Genomic DNA, 402 nt, shown 5'->3' with positions numbered 1-402 from the left:
CGCAGTTATCCAAAAGCATTAGGAAGCGTTGAGTCATGATGACGCCAGGGATTATTATAACTTGTTCTCTCAGACCCATGCATTCGATACAAGCGTTTTTCTTTACGACTGCCATTGTTTTCGCCTGGGCTCGAGTGGGCTCCCGGAGCAAGGCGAAAAGGAAGGGAGAGTGAGGACGGAGGACAAGTAGCGGAGAGTCAGGTTCCAATCCGCAACCTTGCTGCCCGTGACACCCATATGAACAAGTAATTACTCACCGGTACTTGATACCCTACTCTTGTCCAGCCTTCCTCGAAATACCCCTTCCATCTTTCACTTTCCTTTTTCTCGTGTAAACTTTCCTCCTCCTCTTAATAAGTGCTTTTGTCCGTTGATTCATACAGCCATATCATGTGTAACTTA

The sequence above is a fragment of the Penaeus monodon genome, chromosome 32 (assembly GCF_015228065.2).
Source record: "Penaeus monodon isolate SGIC_2016 chromosome 32, NSTDA_Pmon_1, whole genome shotgun sequence".
Lineage (NCBI taxonomy): Eukaryota > Metazoa > Arthropoda > Malacostraca > Decapoda > Penaeidae > Penaeus > Penaeus monodon.
Note: the sequence above shows the minus strand (reverse complement) of the source record.